We start from the raw sequence: 9091 nt of genomic DNA, 5'->3' as shown, positions 1-9091 counted from the left end.
TCCCACAAGGATTGGTTGAGTGAGCAATTTGGATTAGAAGTGTGTTCTAGTTGAGCGGAATCAAGATTTGAGATGAGAATTGCGGAATGTAAAATTGGCGGGAAAAGTAAATGACAAGAAAATTAAATGGCTGAATCTTAAATTGCATGAATTAAAGAGCAGAATGTAAATTGCTGAAATTAAAAGGGAATGGGGATGATTGCAAGAATTGAATTGCAGAATGTAAAGAGAAAGTGGAAATCAGAAATGGGGAATTCATTGGGTTTAGGAGATATTGAAATCTCCGAATCAAAACATGTATATCTCTTCCTCAACCAATGCATTCATTGAATTTTGCTTGGCAATCTTATATGATTGGATCCCAATTCCTTGGCTCACCAATGCTCTCTAAAAACAAACAAATTCCCAATCCCTTGGTTTAAATGTTCATAAGAAGAGATGATGCTTGATCACTGATTATACCACACAATTTCATGAACCACAATTTGGTAGGATTACATGTCACAATATCCATCCAAACCCCAATCCAATCCACTGTGAGAAAGCTTCTCTAGCATGAATCCTCCATTCCTTTCCCAAGGCTCCGAAGGATTCCAAGTATGAGTAGTCTCTTTCCCAAGATAACTACTCAATGGAATTAGATCGAGAAGCTTTCTAACAAAATTCAAGAGAAAAGATTGAAGAAGAAGATAAACTATTATTGATTCATTGAATTACAATAGAGCTCCCTAACCCAATGAAAGGGGGTTTAGTGAATCATAGCTCTCAATTCAATTACAAAGAAAAGGAAAACTAGCTAAAAGTGAAAGTAAAAGTCCTTTCTAACTTAACTTCTATCCTATTTATACACTTTCTATATTGAGCTTCAGTTGTGCTTCTTGGGCTTTGAGGCCTCTCCTTGCTTTCCTTTTGCCTTGGGTTTATGATCCATAATCTTGATGAGGTTTTTGATCCACATCCTGTAACATTTATTGAGCCAACTTAGTGATAATCAAATAATGACACATGACTCAACAAATTGAGATTTCAAACTCATCAATCCTTCAGGCCCAATCCCATAAACCATGATATTCAATTGGGTTTCATACCAAAGTAAGTTTAAGTTAATAATTGTGCTCAAAGACTAACTTAAATCACAATATTCTTGGCCCAGAAACTTTTTTCAAGAGTGGCGTTTAAGTTGTAGTTTAAGCTTAAACTGCAGCTTAAACGCCAGACACTTCCAGTGAGGCCATTTGTAAAGGCACGTTTAAGCTTCAGTTTAAGGTTAAACTGAAGCTTAAACGTGGAAATGGAAGAATGGTAGCCCTGGAGAGTAATGTAGTCGAACACGTTTAACCTCCAGTTTAAGGTTAAACTGGAGGTTAAACGTGGAAGAGGAATGAGGCATCCTGGAGGTCGAACACGTTTAACCTCCAGTTTGAGGTCAAACTGGAGGTTAAACGTGGAAGAGGGTGGAGGCATACTGGAGGTCGAACATGTTTAACCTCCAGTTTGAGGTCAAACTGGAGGTTAAACGTGGAAGCTTGGAATGGTGGCCCTGGAGGTGTCGAACACGTTTAACCTCCAGTTTGAGGTCAAACTGGAGGTTAAACGTGGAGGTGGAGAGAGCAACCCTGGAGTAAAAAAACTATCGAACACGTTTAAGCTCCAGTTTGAGTCAAACTGGAGCTTAAACGTGGAATGGCCCCTGGTACTCTTCCTGGTTCTGGCGTTTAACCTCCAGTTTGAGGTCAAACTGGAGGTTAAACGTGGAACTCCTCCCTGGGTGGCATACTCATTCTGGCGTTTAACCTCCAGTTTGAGGTCAAACTGGAGGTTAAACGTGGAATGCTCCTTAAGTGAGGCTTTTCATTCTGGCGTTTAACCTCCAGTTTGAGGTCAAACTGGAGGTTAAACTTCAATCCCAGCATTCCTTATCCTTCATAATTTTTGGCGTTTAAGCTCCAGTTTAGGCTTAAACTGGAACTTAAACTCCACATGTGATATTCAAGCTTCCTTTATTGATTTTGTTGCTTCCTTGCCTAGCCTCTTCTTCCCTGAAATCATCCAAACAATTGCATCAAAGGCTTGCAAAATTTCATGAGAGATCTTCCATTCATAGCATTTAAGTATTATAACTAAAACTCATGGAATTTGCATCAAAATCATATTGTTTGGATGGTTCATTACTTTGTTCTTCATTTAACCATTTTTGGTTACTTTAAGCTCAAGAAAATGCATAAAACAACTAAAACTAACAGAAAAATGCTAGTGAAACTAGCCTATGATGCCTTGGCATCACAACACCAAACTTAATACTTGCTTGTCCCTAAGCAAGTCCTGAGTTATTTGAGAAGAAAGTATGAACAGAAAGTAGTTACATTGGCTATATTAGCAAGCATTTGAAGTTCATCAGAAGGGTTTTATGCAGAAAGTTGCAGCATCACTTTTTCATACTTATCAGGTAGGATTATCACTTTTTCATTGCATCCATCAAAAATTGCTATGGCCTCCTGTTATTCTTATGTCTTTGGCACTTTTCTCTTCTTTGTTTTTCTTTTCTTTTTCTTTTTCTTGGAGCTTCTTTTGCTCCTTGTTTGCTTAGTGTCATGTGTTGCACAAGCCTTTGGCATTTTCTTTTTCTTAACAGTGCACTACACATATCCACTTTAGGCATTTTAGTTCACATTTCTTCTTGAGACATTGGTGCCCAGCACCTCTTTGTGTGACTAAATGTTTTGTATTTAGGTTGCTCTTGATAATGGACTTTTGGTTGATAATCCCGGGTTAGTTAACCCAAGTTACCAAGTGTTGAAACACTCCTCAGAACCTATTCATCCAAGCATATCCTTAATACATAAACACCACAGGCATTTGTCTCAGAAGTTCAAACCATTGGTGCCTAGCTTATTTTCTCAATTTTTTTGCTTTTTGGTTGCCTTTTTCCGTGGCTTTTTCTTTTCCTTTTTCTTTCTTTTTCATGGCCAAAGACATTTATTCATCAAGATCCATGGACAATTTTTACTTCTACATAAAAAATGATAATTCTACTCTCTAATTTTAGTGATGTGACTAAACAATCAAGCATGCATACCACCACTTAATTCTACTTGATTTGTCACTAATTTAGCCAAGTTACTTTTGTTCAAACTTTTCTTTTATTTTTGGAAACAGAACAAGCATGGCAAGCACTTGTTTAAGAAGGTGAAGTTATATCCAAACATCTAGGCACTCACTTTATTCAAAGCAACTAACAAAAAAAAAAAAACTACACATTCCAGAAGGATTCAACATTTACAGTTTAAACCAGAACACACATGCTTTTGTTTACCCTTTTTAAAGAATTATCAAGGAATAATACCACCTTGTGAGATTCCTTGTTTTCTCTTTGTTGTCAGGAATCACTTTGATTTCTCCTTCTTCTTCCTAAATGTTGCTTCATGCTTTAAGGTTCATGCTTTCCTTCCTGCAAGGAGTAATGAAGTTGCTTGCTCCTCAAGCACTTAAGTGGTTAGCTCAACTATGTATGGGTAAGTATCGGATTCTTTAAGTTGGTGTGTGAACACCAAACTTAGTCTCCCACTTACTTCTCTGTGTTCTTTGAATCCTTGAGTTATCTTGGAATGATGTTGCTACTAAGGGTTTTAAGCATTTCTGTGACTGCTTAGAATAGTTGTTCCTTTCACATAATTCAAAGGTTGTTGTGTTCAGTTGATCTTTATGGTGGAACACCAAACTTAGAGTCACACATTCCCCTTTGACCTATGGATCCATGAATTCATTGTTTGGTGTGAAACACCAAACTTAATTCTTTGCAATGCACAGAAACTACTTTACCCCTTTTATTGAAACAAATAAAAGAAACAGCAGAAGGTATTACCTCAGGTTGGGTTGCCTCCCAACAAGCGCTTGTTTATCGTCATTAGCTTGACGGTCAGCTTCCTCAGTTGAGGTGATATTTAAATTTGTCCTTCTCCTCCACATCTCCCAAGTAATGTTTGAGTCTTTGACCGTTAACAATGAAGGTTCGTTGCGACTTTTCTTCCATGATTTCTACTTGTCCATAGTTGGAGACCTTAGTGACAAGGAATGGTCCAGACCACCTTGATTTTAGCTTCCCTGGAAATAGCTTCAGCCTAGAATTGTAGAGCAATACTTTTTGCCCTTCTTCAAATTTCCTTGGGGCTATGTTGCTGTCATGCTTCTTCTTTGCTCTTTCTTTGTAAATTTTGGCATTCTCATAAGCTTCCGCTCTGAATTCTTCCAATTCTTGAATTTGCAACATCCTTCTTTCTCCAGCGGCTTTGTTGTCCAAGTTCAGAAGTTTCAAGGCCCAGTATGCCTTGTGCTCCAACTCCAGTGGCAGATGGCAAGCTTTTCCATATACTAGTTGGTAAGGAGACATTCCAATTGGTGTTTTGAAAGCTGTCCTATATGCCCAAAGAGCATCATCTAGCTTAATCGACCAGTCCTTTCTTGAAGTTCCCACAGTTTTTTCCAGGATTCTTTTGAGTTCTCTGTTAGATATTTCGGCTTGCCCACTTGTCTGTGGATGGTATGGTGTGGCCACCCTGTGTTTGACTCCATATTTTAGGAGCAATGCCTCTAATGGTTTGTTGCAAAAGTGGCTTCCTCCATCACTGATGATTGCTCTTGGAACCCCAAAACGGCAAAAAATGTGTTTTCTGAGGAAGTTCATGACTACCTTATTATCATTGGTTGGAGTTGCTATTGCTTCAACCCATTTGGATACATAATCTACTGCCACAAGAATGTAATTATTTGAGTATGAGGAGGGAAATGGTCCCATGAAATCTATCCCCCACACATCAAACAATTCAAGTTCCAGAATGAATTGTTGTGGCATTTCATTTCTTCTTGGCAGGTTCCCAGCTTTCTGGCATTCAAGGCAGTGTTTCACTAATTCTTTTGCATCTTTGAAAATAGTAGGCCAATAAAAACCACACTGCAACACCTTAGCTGCTGTTCTTTCCCCTGCAAAGTGCCCTCCATAAGTAGAACCATGGCAGTCCCATAAAACTTCCTTTCCTTCTTCCTCGGATATGCATCTTCTGAGTATGCCATCGGAACATTTTTTGAACAAGTATGGTTCGTCCCAGATAAAGTATTTGGCATCATTTACCAATTTCTTCTTTTGATGTTTGTTAAATTCCAAAGGAAAACTCCCAGTGGCCTTGAAGTTTGCTATGTCTGCAAACCAGGGTGCCTTGTGAATTAGCATGAGTTGTTCATCAGGAAAGCACTCATTTACATGTGTGCTTTGTGTGCTTCCTTCTTCACATGGTATCCTTGATAAATGATCTGCCACCTTGTTCTCTACACCTTTCTTGTCTTTGATTTCAATGTCAAATTCCTGCAACAAGAGAACCCATCTAATAAGTCTCGGTTTAGATTCTTGTTTGGCAAATAAATATTTTAAAGCTGAATGATCAGTGAAAACAATGACTTTAGATCCAATGAGATAAGATCTAAATTTTTCAAACGCAAAGACTATTGCCAAGAGTTCTTTTTCAGTGGTTGTGTAATTCCTTTGGTTAGCATTCAAGACTCTACTGGCATAATAAATCACATGTACCAAATTGTCTTTCCTTTGTCCTAACACTGCCCCAATAGCAAGGTCTGATGCATCACACATCAGTTCAAACGGTAAGTTCCAATAAGGTGGGGCAATGATAGGTGCAGAGGAAAGTTTTTGCTTCAAAAGTTCAAAGGCTAGCATGCAATTTCCATCAAATACAAAGGGTGTATCAGAGACAAGCAAGTTACTCAAAGGTTTGGCTATTTTAGAAAAGTCTCTAATAAACCTTCTGTAAAAACCAGCGTGGCCCAAAAAGCTCCTAACTGCCTTGACATTACTTGGTGGAGGTAGTTTTTCAATGATTTCCACCTTAGCTCTGTCCACCTCCATGCCTCTATTAGAGATTTTGTGGCCAAGGACTATTCCTTCTGTGACCATGAAATGACACTTTTCCCAGTTTAATACCAGGTTAGTCTCTTGGCACCTCTTAAGCACCAAGGCAAGGTGGTGTAGGCAGCTGGGAAAAGAATCCCCAAACACAGAAAAATCGTCCATGAAGACCTCAATAAATTTTTCAATCATGTCCGAAAAGATGGACAGCATGCATCTTTGGAAAGTGGCAGGTGCATTGCACAATCCAAAGGGCATGCGTCTATAAGCAAAAACTCCATATGGACAAACGAATGATGTTTTCTCTTGATCACTAGGATCAACTACTATTTGGTTGTATCCTGAATATCCATCCAAGAAACAATAGTAAGCATGTCCGGCAAGCCTTTCAAGCATCTGATCCATGAATGGGAGTGGGAAATGATCTTTTCTGGTGGCTTCATTGAGCTTCCTGTAGTCTATGCACATCCTCCACCCAGTAATGGTTCTTGTGGGTATGAGTTCGTTATTCTCATTTGGCACCACCGTTATGCCACCTTTCTTGGGAACTACATGGATGGGACTAACCCATGGGCTATCAGAAATGGGGTAGATTGCCCCTGCCTGCCATAACTTCCTCACTTCCTTTTGTACCACTTCTTTCATGACGGGGTTCAATCTTCTTTGAGCTTGAATGGAAGGTCTAGCATCTTCTTCTAGCAAGATTTTATGCATGCATATGGATGAACTTATCCCCTTCAAGTCAGCTAGGGTCCATCCAATGGCATCTTGATGAGTTTGCAGCACCTTGATCAATTCTTCTTCTTGTTCTTGGCTCAAGGCCGAGCTAATGATAACAGGGTGACTCTCATCACTACCCAAGTATGCATACTTGAGATTAGGGGGCAATGCTTTGAGCTCAGGTTTTGGTGCTTCCTTTTCTTCTTTCACTTTCTCTGGCCTGCTTAGCATAGTTGTGTCAGCATCCTTGATATCACTAACTTCAATATCCTTAGTGAACTCCTCCTCTACCACTTCCTTTATTGTTTCCTCAAAAGTTTCTTGTACTGCAATGTCCACTACATCAACCCTCATGCATTCCCTTAGTGATTCTGATGGATAGCTCATTGCCTTGAATACATTAAACACCAATTTCTCATCATGGAGTCTAAGCGTGAGTTCACCCTTTTGTACATCTATGATGGCTCCAGCAGTAGCTAGGAAGGGTCTCCCCAGAATTATTGAAGCCTTGGCTTCTTCCTCCATATCTAACACCACAAAATCAGCAGGAAATATAAATTCTCCCACCTTCACCAACAAATCCTCAACTATCCCATGAGGGAATTTAAAAGATCGATCTGCCAATTGGAGGGCCATTCTTGTTGGTTTGGCTTCTTCAATCTTCATTCTTTTCATCATTGTTAGCGACATCAAATTGATGCTGGCCCCTAAATCACACAAGGCCTTCTCCACCATGACTTCTCCTATAATACAGGGGATTTGGAAACTGCCTGGGTCCTTCAATTTCTGAGGCAATTTGTGCTGAATGATGGCACTGCATTCTTCAGTTAACAACACAGTTTCCTCATTTCTCCAGCTTCTCTTCTTGGTCATCAATTCTTTTAAGAATTTTGCATAGAGTGGCATTTGCTCTATTGCTTCAGCAAAGGGAATGTTGATTTGAAGCTTCTTGAAAATCTCCAAGAACCTGGAGAATTGCCCATCCTTTTCACTTTTCATCAAACGTTGAGGATAAGGTGCTTTAGGTGTGTAAGGCTTCAAGACCTCTTTTTCTTTTTCTTTTGTTGCAAAAGGTGTAACAGATTGTCCTTGTTCTTTATCTTTCACATTTTCCTTTGCTTCATCCTCTGTAGTTTCCCTTGAAATCTCCTTTAGATTCTTTCCACTTCTGAGGGTTATGGCCTTACATTCCTCCCTTGCAATAGCCTTAACAGTATGAGAACTGCTTGTCCCAGGGGCTTGCTTAGTCAAATACACAATTTGATTTTCTAGCTTCTGGATGGCAGCTCCCTGGTTTTGCAAGTTAGAATTTACTTCTTCCTTAAAAGCCTTCAATTCAATTATGTCTTGGCTCATGGTTGCAAGCATTCCTTCCATCCGGTTTAATTGATCTTGAAACTGTTGGTTTGGATTAGGTTGGGTATGTTGATTATTTTGGCCATGATATGATGATTGGGGGTAAGTTTTTTGTGTGGCTTGGTATGATCTTTGGTTGGAGTTTTGGTATGAGGAATTGTTTTGTTGGTTGTGGTTGTAAGGTTTGTGGTTTTGTGGTTGGGTTTGTTGGTTTCCCCACCCAAAGTTTGGGTGGTTTCTCCAGCCTGGGTTGTAAGTGTTGGAGTGTGGATCATATGATTGCCTTTGTTGGTTTCCCACATAGTTAACCTCATCCCAATCACCTCCTTCAATGCCTACTTCCTCTTGATCTTGTGTGTGTATTGCAGCCACTTGCTTTGTTTCTAATTGCCTGGTAAGTTCTGCTAGTTGCTTGGCAAACACCTTGTTTTGGGCTAGAATTGTATCAACATGGTTCAGCTCCATGACTCCCTTAGTGTTGTGCCTTTCTGATGCATAGTAGTGCTCATTCTCAGCCACTGTCTCGATCACTTCAATGGCTTCTTCCACAGTCTTTTTCCTGTTCAATGAACCTCCTGATGAATGGTCTACAGCCTTCCTTGATTCATAAGAGAGCCCATCATAGAAGATGTGCAGTTGCACCCAATCATGGAACATGTTTGGTGGGCATTTCCTTGTCAAGTCCTTGAATCTCTCCCATGCCTCGTAGAGAGTTTCACCATCTTGTTGTCTAAAAGTCTGAACCTCAGATCGAAGCCTATTGACCTTTTGTGGAGGGTAGAAACGTGCCAGAAACTTGCTTTCCACCTCATCCCATGTTGTTAAGCTCCCCCTTGGGAATGATTCCAGCCACTTAGCTGCTTTGTCCCTAAGTGAAAATGGGAACAAAAGCAGTTTATAGGCATCTTCCTGGACTCCATTGGACTTCACAGTGTCACAAATTCTCAGGAATTTTGTGAGATGTTGGTTTGGGTCTTCATTAGCACTTCCTCCAAAGGAACAATGATTCTCCACAAGTGATATTAGCTGTGGCTTGAGCTCAAAATTGTTGGCCTGAATGGGTGGTTTCTGGATGCTACTACCACAATTCCCAGAGGTTGGGTT

The 9091-nt window shown here is 39.9% G+C and overlaps 1 non-coding gene across 1 annotated transcript; it reads left to right on the top strand.

Moving 5' to 3' along the window:
* Nucleotides 1-8642: 8642 nt before the first annotated feature.
* Nucleotides 8643-8746, top strand: LOC112781836 (small nucleolar RNA R71). The gene has a single exon (XR_003192588.1). It is a non-coding gene; the product is annotated as a small nucleolar RNA R71 (small nucleolar RNA).
* The last annotated feature ends 345 nt before the right edge of the window (nucleotides 8747-9091 follow it).

This window comes from Arachis hypogaea, chromosome 19 (assembly GCF_003086295.3).
Source record: "Arachis hypogaea cultivar Tifrunner chromosome 19, arahy.Tifrunner.gnm2.J5K5, whole genome shotgun sequence".
Lineage (NCBI taxonomy): Eukaryota > Viridiplantae > Streptophyta > Magnoliopsida > Fabales > Fabaceae > Arachis > Arachis hypogaea.
This window is presented reverse-complemented; position numbering and strand designations above follow the sequence as displayed.